The sequence below is a fragment of the Lichenostomus cassidix genome, chromosome 7, assembly GCF_008360975.1.
Source record: "Lichenostomus cassidix isolate B80296 chromosome 7, HeHo_3.0, whole genome shotgun sequence".
Classification (NCBI taxonomy): Eukaryota; Metazoa; Chordata; class Aves; order Passeriformes; family Meliphagidae; genus Lichenostomus; species Lichenostomus cassidix.
Genome location: NC_139488.1, coordinates 15,363,021 through 15,373,424, shown reverse-complemented (window position 1 = coordinate 15,373,424; position 10,404 = coordinate 15,363,021). Strand labels below are relative to the sequence as shown.

Genomic DNA, 10,404 nt, shown 5'->3' with positions numbered 1-10,404 from the left:
AGGAAGATACTAATTTGTCTAAGTTGCCTGAATGTCTACATGAAGATGTTTCTGATCATGAAGTGAAAAAGGCCATTCACAAGAGGGCTGTGCATCCTGAATATGATCTGTGAGTCAGTGATTGCAGTTCCCCTCATGCTGGGGCTCCTGAGACCTTTTCCTTTGGTGGCACAAACCACCAGTAGAGAAGCTGACATGGGGCAGAGCCCAGGTCTGCAATGCACAGTGCATTTGGGTTGCCTTTGCATCCTTCCTCATTCTTTGCATTTGTAGTCCTTTTTCTGACCCAGGGCACTCTGTCATGTTCTGCTCTGTCTACAGAGATCATCCAACATCTGTGATGCCAGACACCTCCTCTCTCTCAACTACTGTAGCAGTAAATGAGAGCCAGAAGGAATAATCTTATGTGAAGGGGAAGCTGTTAAAAGTGAAAACAGCATGTGATTATATGCACAGCTTCAATTCAGGAAAGCTACTCATATCCTTACCATGCCGCTTTCCTGAACTTTAATTGTATTTGTTAAGCATTCATTTAAAACTTCATCAAAGATTCTGATCAAGTTTTTCACAGAATGTCAGACTAGAACTGCTGGTACAATGGTAAAGTTTCTCCAAAATAAAATTAAGAATAAAATATCAAAGGAAGAGGGAGGTTAGTAATGCCAAGTTCACTTACAGTGATAGCAAAGGGACAAGGGGTGACGCCACAGCACTGCCAGGAATCCCCCAGTTCCAGCAGAGGTCACTGGGCTCTGGCAGATGGAGGCTACAGCTCCAAGCTGACACTACTGAAAATCTTAACCTGTTCTTAAAATAATCAATCTATATAGAGAATTTCTTAACCAAAAGGTTGTGATTTGTTTGGTTTTTCCCCACAGATAAAGAATTATCAATAGGCATATCAATTTCAAACATATGATTTAATGTACTTTAGTGTTTAAAATAATTTCAAGTAGTTGATCTAAAAGTAATTGAGAGATGACAGAACCATATTTTACCTTGCCTGTTTTCTCTGAATTATTTTTAAACTATTTATTTCTTTGTAGCCTTTTAGTTTTTAAATACAGATATTCTGGTTTTGCTTGCACAAGTCTTATGTGTCTATTTCTGATCTTTTTCTTGCTGTTCTAGAGGCTTTTCGTAGTTTTGCAAATGCAGGATTAGCCAAATAGTTCTAAAATTGTCATGCTCGGTAGGGAAACATCCTGTGAGATACCTGAAAACACTGCATACAGAACACCTCTCTCTACAATTTCTTGGCGTTGTAATTTCTCTGTAAAAGATTAGGAGTAAAATAATGAGTGGGAACTAGAGAGAAAATCAGGGGAAAGAGCAACAAAACAAAGAGAAAATAAGGAAGATTATAAAAAAGAGGAGTTCAGATTTCAAGAAACAGATTAGGAAGCAGTCTAATAGGAGGTAAGATGTGTGGGGAGTTCCTGGGGGAAGTCCAATTTAGATATTGGGGAAAAGCAGGATAGTTGGAATGAATCAGCTCTTAAGACAGAAAAGATGGGGGGCATTGTGATACTCTGGAAGCTAAATGCTTTAAGATCAGGCTGTGTGTAGGGATTTGGAGTCTTGGGTGATGTTTATCACAAATGAGCCACAGAAGCCCTTACATCAATCTGATAATATCACTCTTTTTTTCTTCTCTCTTTAATTTTGAAGTACAGTGATTGTCATGCACCGTGCACATTTCTTATGCACACAGTGAATATATATTACCAGGATAACTTTTAATTAATAACTTTTAAAGCAGTCTGTGTTGAACTCCCTCATCTTGGGTAATTTCTCCTTCATCCCTCTGCTGTGTGGTGGTTCTGTAACTCCTCCTTGCTCTGACACAGCTCGCTGCAGCTGCCTGGAGTTCCCTGAACAGCTAACAGCACAAATTCACGTCAGGTCACTCATCCACAGCCTCTGCTTTTAGCAGGACAAGCACTGCACCAGAAGCTTGAGCTGCAGGCAGGATCAAGCCTCCTGCAGCCAGCCTGGTGCTGTGTCACACTCAACTGTGCAGCTGAACAGAACACAGAACACAGTCCAGCTGCTTGCTCTGCTTGGTTGAAAATGCTTTAAAGGAGGCTTGAAAGGGGAGCTGCTTTGAGGGGTGAAGGATTTATGGCCTTGGTGCTTTGTAAACATCATAAATCACAGCTTGAAAATAACACTTCAGTGCTGTACAGTCCATAGATGGTGGGGCTCTTGTTTTGAGCTATACATAGCATTGTCAGATTAATTAAATATTGATGTAAGACTTATTTCATCTACTTTAACAGTATACATCTGCCCACTCCCATACCTTAATTCTTTTATTAGGAATTTTTCTTGAATTTCTTCAGACTCAGGCTTGGGAACGTGGAGCTTTGTCCAACACAAAGTTTGGGGTATCCAAATCCAATGTTAGCATGCAATATCTAACACACAGTATCTGCAGGACTCTATTAGAGTTAACTTCTGATCAGACACTATGCTATATTTAGAGAAAGTGTTTACAAATGGTGAGCAAGGGAGTACAGAAGTTTCACTGGGAATTCGTCCAACTCTTCTGACCGAGTTCTGTCTTTGGGAAGTTCTAATGGGTAAAATTTGCAGATACCATTTTAAAAGATACAGAGCAATGTTAACAGAGCATGTTCAGGTATGTGGACATCAAAACTATCAGAAATGCAGATATATGCTGGCAATATTTTCTAAAATTGAAAATATAAGCGGCTTCACAAATAAAATTGCAAGATGGCTGGAAGTTATTTTAAGTATCGGAATGCTGATTATCCTCATGCTGGGCACACTAAATCCCCTTTCTAATGTGCCTGTTATATCTAAGGACAGCAGGAGTGAAGTTATGTTTAATCAGCAAAACAAAATGAAAGGCAATGGCATATGAAAGCATGCTTTACATGTCTTGACCCACTGATGTTTTTAAATTTTAATCAAGTCCACAAAATTCACTTATATTCAGAATTCACTTCTATATAATAATGCTGGAGAATGTTAAAATGCCTTTCCTCTTTGTGGCAGAGATACATACTAACCACATTACCTAAAATTATGGCCAGAATTTTAGACATGGGTTGTCCATAAACAGGTATCACAGTAAGTTTTACCCTTTGCCTGTTTAAACGCCAAGGATACAAAGATGGCCTCAATACCCATATATAACAGCACTCTTGGAATTTTATCGTGGATGCCATCTGAAACTATTTGAAGCAGGGTAATCTCTGTTGCTTTGGAAAAATAAATTAATTAGGTAGTTCTTAGTGCAGAGGAAGCTGTACCACTGTGACCCTTTAAAGCTATTCTAGAGTTACTGAGAGAAAAGTCCTTTAAATACTGAAGCTTGAAAGAACTGAGTCTAGAATAGAAAGTAGAGGGCTCATAATAGCATTATAAGGGTTATAAGGATTGTAGTTTCAACACTTCCAGCCAGATGTTTCTTTCTCTTTGTTGCTGTTTAAACTATATAGCTCAAAGTGTTTATACTGCTTTAGTTTTGCAGTCTACACAGTAAAGAAATCATGCATTGTGCTGAAAATGAGGCCATGGGACTGCTACCCATTGCTAAAATCGAGTATGAAACAAACTTTGCCTTCTCTTTGAGTGGATGTAGTTAACTACACTATCAACCATATAGATTTTGTTTATGTGAGTTTGAACCACTCCAGCTGATTTATCACGTTAGTCTTCAGAGATTCTTGGACTTCTGACAAACTGCATTTCGGATTTGCTTATCAGATTTCTGGTTTCTTTGATTTAATAGGGATATTCTTAATAAAACTCTTGCCTGTTGTGATTATCTATGTAGGATGTTTATCTGTAACTTCAGTTTTAAATCATCTCTGGGTGTCTCTACTTCCCTTTCCAGTTTCTTCAATGAGAAGGCATAATTTTCCTTTTTACTTCAGGGGTGTCCACGAGTAGTATAGATTTTATTTTTTGTGATGATCTATGAATATGGAAAGTATTTTTGGTATATTCTATGCAATGTTATTATGCTTGAGGATTTCTCTTGCTGTGTACTGCCCCAGTCTTGTACAAAGGATAGTAAAAAATGGGGCTGAAATGAATAGACCAGTGCATATGGACTATCACTACAGAAACTGAAGAGCAAAATGTTGAGACGATATAGACAGTTTTTCCAAATTCTCTTTGGGGGAGTGGAAGAACGCCCAAATGGAAAGATCAAGAACTAAGACTGATGTCACTCCCAGGGAAGATGGGGAAAAGCAGGAGTATGCTTTCGTATGCAGGGATGGTGCTTGTCTCTGGTTTCTCACACCTACCTGTGCAGAAAGAAAAGAATAAACCATTTGAATGGCTGTACATGACTGTGTAAAGGGCCATTTAATCTGATATCCTGCTCTCTACAGTGCTTGGAAATTGATGTCAGGGCAAACAGGGCGGATAGAGTGTTCTTTCTTGGGCAACTCAATAGGCAGGGGGGGCAGGTACCTCTTCAGCAGGAACTGCAAAGGAAATTGCTGTGCCTACAGCTGTCCTTCATTCATTTGTATAATCTCAGTTTAAAAACATCTGTCTCTTCAGCTTCATAGTGTAGTACAGGAGCAAGCCATCTGATTTATTAACACTCTGCTATGAAAAAGTTTTTCCCAGTTGTTTTCAACCTGCTGCTTGGTCATTTACTGAGTCTTCCCAAAGTCTTGTGTGATAAAAACCAGCACGTGATCACTTCCTGTCAGCCTCCTGTGTATCACTGGGGATTTTATAGATCAAAAGACAATCCTTTCTCAGTCTGCTCTTCAGCTAGAAATTATCTCCTCACACAGATGCACTTCCTTACCTCTCCATATATTTTTTCAGCTGCATCCGTGCATTTTCCAGTTTCACATTTTCATAATGAAAGAATTGGAACTCTATATAGCACTCAAGTGCAAAGAGATTTACGTAGGGTTGTAATGAGCTTTTCTGCTGCTTTTGAAGCAATTTTTAACACTGTTTGTCTTTTGAACTACTGTTGGGTAGCAAACCAATGTTTGCAGAAAACTACTCTCAGTGAGTCCAAGTAATAAAGGCTAATTTATAGCCCATTAGTATGTATGTTTAGTTGGGGTTATTTTCATTACTGTTTACGTTAATTTCCAGTTATTGCCATAGACTTTCAGCCACCATCTCATTGCCCTGTTGCTTATTATTGTCAGATCCCTCTACATCTGCTCAGAGTCAGTTTTCATTTTGCCTACCATGAGTAATTTTGCATCATCAGGAAACTGTGTTCTCTTCACACAAGTAATTTTAGGCTATTTAGGTGCAACAGTGCTCATCCAGAAGTATTCCAAGCAATTCAGCCCTAAGGAGGACTCAAAGAAGAAAGTAAATAATGTTTTGGGTGGTCAGTATCTGTCAAAGAAAGGGGATGTTGATCTGGTTACCTGATGTCGGTCCTAACAGCAGCTGTGCTCTCTGATTCCTGGAGATGGCTCTTCAGTCCTCTGGCACTTCCCGACCCCAGGGCACATCCAGTTTCCATCTGCTGGTGCCTGCCTTTCTCCTTTGGCAGCCTGTGCCTGCTATGAGCTTACCACTGTCTCCCAGGCTCTCCCTCCACCTAATTTGTTTGTTATACACTCTTTAATGCTCTTTGATGCTCTACTTCATGCTTTTTCTTTAATTCACTTCACTGTTTATTACTACTGTACTCTTACAGTTTTTAATAATTCAATGAGTTTGCAAAAAAGGCAAACTCATTGAATTTGTAATGAAGGTGTAATTTACAAAAATCTATTAAAACATGTTTTCTACCTATGCCTTGCCTAAGGGTAGTGTTTTGCCAAACACAGAGCCCCCCCAACAATAAATGACAGCAATGACACAACAGTATTGCCTATTACAGGAGAAAATAAAAGTATTAAGGTTCTGTTAGTAAATACTTTCAATATCCTTTGATCTGGTCATCCTTAACATATGGGTAGTAACCAAACATTTCATTTTATATTTAATAAACTTGCCTGCGGTCTGAATTAAAGAATGGGAATGTCTACAGTTATCTAAGAAACAGTTCTATATAATTAAGACCTTAGAAGATGAGGATACCTCTGTGCATACACAGCATTTTGTCTTCCACCATCTATGTAACATAACTGTATTATATAAAAAAGTTTAAGTTGCCCTTCTACATGTTAGTTTTTCTTTGGTTTAAGTATAGGCAAATTAGAGGGAAAAAAAATCTCTTTAGAATAGCCACTTAAGAACTTGGTATCAAGATCATCAGAGAATATTAAAGAATCAGTTGTTCAGAAACAAGTGAGCTAATTAACAACAGAGTTTTCTGGAATTTCTTTCTGGTCACAGTTGTTGAGTGACCTCTTGACTGAAATGGTGTTGAATGGTGACCTTAAGACACCTCTGTCTCCTTGCCCTGTTGCTTACTTCTTTTGGAAGAAAAATAAGAGACTACGTTCCTGATACTGTTAAATGTTTGTAAGAGACTTAAAAATCATAACTGTGTTGCACACTGTAAAGATATCAAAGGACTGCCCACTCTGGTCTGAAGGAGCTGTGTGAAGCCCACCCCACCCAAATCTGAGAAATGGAACTGTAAGGTAAGACACCTGATGGGAACGTGAGATAAAACAGAAGGGATCATAAGCCATCAATGTTTTTCCTGCTCCAGCTCTTGGAAACTGCACACCAAAAAGAAAAATATGTGGTACTTAATGAATTTTTTAACTTTATTCAACCGCATTCAAAATAAGACTTACAGGTTCAGCCGAGAAAATAAAGCTTTTTTTTTTTCCCCCCTAGAAGTTACATGAAAAGTATTGTCTCAAGGGATCCTTCTACGGAGGTCTGCTTTAATAGGAAAATTACTATGGCTTTTGTATACCAGGGTCCCCATAATGATGCTTTATTGCACAATGATACTACCAAATCTGGATCTGCTAGTTTGAGAAATGGGGAAAACATAAACCAGCACCATACAACCTGTTTGCCTAGTGAACAGTAGAGGTTCAATAATGTATAGAATGCTGTAAATCTACTTTTTCTCAGAGGTATTTGCCCTTTTCCCCCATTCTCTTACTGGAATATGCTGGCAGTGGCATCTAGTTCTCCAGGGATTTCAACTGATTTTCTTGGACGACAAAATCTATTTCCAGTCTTGTTACCATGAACCAGAGAGCGGGGCTAAGGTGGGGGATGTAAATAGTATAGTTGGCTAAGAGAGGACTCCGAGCCATCTCCGGAGGGCAGGAAGTGTGCCAGCCCTGGGGACAGGGAGTGCCTAGGGCCTGGCAGAAGGACCAGGGTGCCAGAGGCAAGTCACTAACCAGACGGATGAGTGACAGCCTGTCTGCTCCACAGCAGGGTGACCTGTTCCACTCCGTAGGTTCTCTACACAAGATAGTCCAGCTTCCCCTTTCCAAAGGTGTGTCTAGGCTGTCAAGGATGTTGTACACCACCCCCTCCACTCCCAATAAAAAAAAAAATCCAACCCCAAAACAGTCCCCCAAAAACCAACCAACCAAAACGAAACGCCCCAAAAACCGAATACAAATTAAATCAAAGGAGTCATTTCTACGGCAGCTTTCTGGGGCGTGTAACGTGTTTTTTACAACCTCCCATTATGGGATGACAGAGATTGATCAGCTAACGCAGTGACCACTGCGGGAGGGTGACGGTGCAAGGCTGGCTGTCGCGCTTGTGTCACCAAGCCTGCGTGGGAAAGGCCCTTACGCTGTGCTGACAGCGCTGTCCCTCGGCGGCACCCCTTTGTGTGACACCATCCTGCCGCCCTGGCACGGAGGTGCCTCTCGCTCCAGCACAGCCCCGCCGGTGGCCACGTGCTTCCCCGCTGAACTGCAGAGCCGATGTCCCGACCGCAGCCCGTCCCGCCGTGCCCGCCGCCGCCCGCTCTCCCCGGCACGCCGGCAGCAGCCTGACTCGGGGCTCGGCTCGGCGCACCGGGCCAGCTGCGGGAGCGGAGGGCGAGAAGCCGTGCGAGCCCCGGCGCCGCCCCGCCGCTGAGCGCACAGGGCCGCGCTGGGCTGAGCATCCCTGCGCCGCCAGCCCTGCTCAGCGCGCTCCCTGCACCTGTCCCCGGTACCTGTGCCGGTACCTGTGCCGGGCCGTGCCGCTGGCGGGGACAGGCGCTCGCCCGCCGCAGGTGCGTACGGCCGGCGGAGGGCACCTTGGCCGGCGGGCGGGGGCGGGGGGCGGCGCGGCGGGGCTGCGGCGGCGGCTGCCCGCCCCCTCCCTCCCTCTCTCTCCGTCAGGCGGGCGGGGAGCTGCGGCGGGAGGGAGCGGGAGCGGCGGGGCGCAGCCTCCCGGGCCGCAGCGGGGATGCGCCGCGGATGCCGGCCAGGAGGTGGGCGCCGGGCGGCGGCGCTGGGGGCGCGGGTGCGGGGCCGGAGCGGCGGGACGGGCCGTGCGGGGAGCCCCGGGTCGGGCGGCGGCGGAGCCGGGGCTCGGCGGGGCGCGGGGGCTGCGCGGTGCCGGTGCCGCGGCGGGGGAGGCGGGAGCGGCCGGGGCGCGGTGGCGGCGGGGCCGGGGCTGGGGCTGGGGCTGGGGCTGGGGCCGGGTTTGGGCTGGGGCTGGGGCTAGGGCTAGGGCCGGGGCCGGGGCTAGGGCCGGGGCCGGGGCTGGGCTGGGGCCGGGGCCCGGCCGTGTCTCTGCGGCCCCGGGGCGCAGCCGGAGCATCCGGACCGGGGCCGGGCCGGGTTACGTAACTGCATCCGCGCAGCGAGGCGCGCCGGTGTCAGCCCGGCTCCGCTGGCGCTCCCCGAAGTCGTGGGTTTTTCTCCCTTCCCTGCGGAGCAATTTAAGATGCTCCAATAAACTGTGTGGTCCGTGAGATTCAATTGCAGATTAGCTATTGCCGAGTTGATGCACTCTTAGGATACCTTTTTGTTTTCATTCTGTGTCTCTCAAAAAAAGGCAGGAACGGCCTGTATTGCCAATTTGCTAGCAAGGCTGTGAATCCCTTCCAAGTACTTTGAAGATTTGTGGATTCATTAAAACTAATGTTTGGGAATCATGTGTTTGCCAGAAGTGCTGATGCTTAAAATGACTGTGTGACCTGAGTTTTGCCATTGGCTCGTCATTTCATGTCAGTTTCTAACTGCTGCCGTGTGCTGGGAGGATTCATTGGTGATTTTCTTCCCGAAAGCTTCAGCAATGCGGGTACTGTGGACTAACAGTGACTGAAACAAAAGACCTTGCTGGACTTCTCAGAGCAAATTAGGAAGCCAAGGTCGAATAGCAAACGTTAGTGCAACTTGTATGGGGTAGCGTGACAGAACAAAAGTATTCACAAATCTTATTTGAGTTTTTAAGTGAAAAGTGTTCCTTAAATAGACTATTACTCAGTAGATGAAAAAAATGCTTAGTGAAGGTGTGAGGAAATAGCTATTTTAGGACTACAATTAACTATATCAGCTCAATTTTAATGGAACTAGTACATTTAATTGCATTCCTAACAGATTTTCTGTTCTCTAGATGATTAACTTGCTGAATGATACCAGCTCAAAGATTAAAATCTCATCAAATATCTAATGGTTTCTGTACAGTGTAATTGTGTTTGGTTTATAATAGTTCTTTTCTAATAACCAGCCTTTGCCCATACAGCTGTAGATACTATAATTAGACTTTTTTATCTTGGTGTAGATGACATGACCTTGACCTTTAGCGGTTAAGCAGATATCATTGTTATGGATCTTACATATTTAGTGAAGCATCTTTAGGTATATATAACAGATAGAATTTTATTTTTGTTTAAAAACGACACAATGAAACTACTTTATCTTTTCTTTCCACCTCAGATAAATTAGCAGAGATGTCTACAACACTGATTATTAAAAAACCCTAACGGGTTCATACTTAAACTACCTTTTCTTTACAAGTGCATGGCGGGGTGTATATCTGGAAAATGATATTGGAGGGTTTGTTACTGGAGAGTCCCTAAACATTTCCCCTTGCTGCTGAGGGCTGAAAGAGGTTCCTTTTGTTGTACTAGAGTTCATCAGGCTTGCTTCTTCTGCTTCTCATTAATTTGGTATTGCATTCCCAGGTCCTCCATAGTGCTTAGAGCTGTGCTGCTGGGGGCCTTGTTTGCATCCTTGCTTATTGCTGGCAGTTTTTTTCTTAGCCCATCATAAATGGGCATTTCTTAGCTTATTCATAAATGTCTGCTGTGTAAACATTGGTTCACATACACTTGCAGGAACACGTGTGGGGGTTTTTCCAAGTGCTGGTGTTGAAGGGCTGTGCTCTGTATATTTATATGCTTGGATGTGTTTTTTATACAATCATCAAAAACATAACTTTGCTCACATGTGTGAGAGTTACTGTGCATCTGAGCACTCATTGAGGCATTATTACAAAGTCACCATGGCTGTGGAAAGGTAAAGCTCCATGACTTCTGTAATAGGGAAGTCCTTGCCTCCT

General features: G+C 43.8%; 1 protein-coding gene across 7 annotated transcripts in view; it reads left to right on the top strand.

Annotated features, from left to right (window-relative positions):
• The first annotated feature begins 7,995 nt into the window (after nucleotides 1-7,995).
• The window catches only part of OSBPL6 (oxysterol binding protein like 6), a 97,892-nt gene continuing 95,483 nt past the window's right edge, over nucleotides 7,996-10,404 (top strand). For 6 of the 7 annotated variants that reach the window (XM_085066353.1, XM_085066351.1, XM_085066354.1 and 3 more), the window contains exon 1: nucleotides 8,223-8,326. The gene's annotated coding sequence lies outside the window, so the exon portion shown is untranslated. Of the gene's footprint in view, nucleotides 8,126-8,222; nucleotides 8,327-10,404 lie in introns of those variants that run through there. The other variant, XM_085066349.1, reaches the window with a different exon arrangement.